The sequence below is a fragment of the Octodon degus genome, unplaced genomic scaffold, assembly GCF_000260255.1.
Source record: "Octodon degus isolate 3935 unplaced genomic scaffold, OctDeg1.0 scaffold00329, whole genome shotgun sequence".
Taxonomy (NCBI): domain Eukaryota; kingdom Metazoa; phylum Chordata; class Mammalia; order Rodentia; family Octodontidae; genus Octodon; species Octodon degus.
The window spans coordinates 9,209-10,358 of NW_004524905.1; the positions used below are offsets into that span (position 1 = coordinate 9,209).

Below are 1,150 nucleotides of genomic sequence, written 5' to 3' on the forward strand. Positions count from 1 at the left end.
CTCTTGGATTTCGAGACACCCATGGAAGGGCTTCAGCAAGCATGTAAATCTATTAGAACTGTTTGTAAAAATTGGGGTGAGTGGTGCACACTTGTAATTCCAGCGCTCAGGAAGACTGTGCTAGGAGGACTGCAGTGAGTTAGAGGCCAGCCTGAATTACACAGAGAGAGATCTTGTCTCAAAAAAATCAAGAAAAAATAATCTACTTGCATGTTCTTTTCCTTTGAGATTTTTTTTTCATTTATGTATTTGGTACAGGTTTTCATTATGTGGATTAGACTCATGGTGATCCTCCTGTTTTCAGCCTCCACAGCACTGGGATTACAGGCATGCACCACCACGCCTGGACTTGGTCACTGGCTCAGTAAACCCCAGGGGCAGGACCAGTGCCCCTTATGGGAACGGGGATTGAACCCTGGTTCCCTGTGCATACCAAAGCAGGCGCTTTGTTTGCTGAGATATCACTGCTGGACCTCCTTTTCCTTTTCCTTCCTAAAAGGTGAAAGACTTCATTTCTTGGATCACAGTCTAGATTAAAGATGACTGGTCACAAATTGGTAATTGGCTGGAACTGACAATTAATATCAGCTTTATGTTGTAGCAAAACTGTGACTAGTTCCTTATGTCCTCGATCACATGCCCAATGGAGTAGAGCTCTGCCCTCTTCATCTTTCATATTCACATCCATACTTTTTGATTGAATGGCTTTGGTTATATGGTCAATGTTGTTTTCCCTGCAGTAATCAAATATGTCTTTGTCTTCTTCCCTGATGGTTTCTTCATGATATAGAGAACTAACAACTGGCCCACCAAAACACTTTTTGCTTCTTTTCCTTTTTTCTCTGATGTCTGAGGATTCCAACCTGGGTCTAATTTTTTAATTACTGCAATATATTCTTGCATTGCTTGGGTAGGGCTTGAGTCACCAAGTGCTTTCCATGCTTCCCATTTTTGCTTTCCTTCAAAATCAAAGAAGCTTGGTTTAGGAGTATTGCAATTTCCAACTCTGACTTGCTTGTACCTGGCGTACAGGTACAGCAGCTGCTCCCTGCTGGCCACCTGAATCAGGCCTTGGAGGTGTGCGGCCGCCTTCTCAAACAGCTCCGTCAGGCTCCCGGACGCCTCGGTCTTGGGGGTCTGGGGCGATTCC

General features: G+C 44.4%; 1 pseudogene across 1 annotated transcript; it reads right to left on the bottom strand.

Annotated features, from left to right (window-relative positions):
* Window positions 1-522: 522 nt before the first annotated feature.
* On the bottom strand, window positions 523-1,146 carry LOC101566823 (annotated as a pseudogene). The gene has a single exon (XR_192926.3). The product of XR_192926.3 is annotated as an acyl-CoA-binding domain-containing protein 6 pseudogene (transcript).
* Window positions 1,147-1,150: the final 4 nt, after the last annotated feature.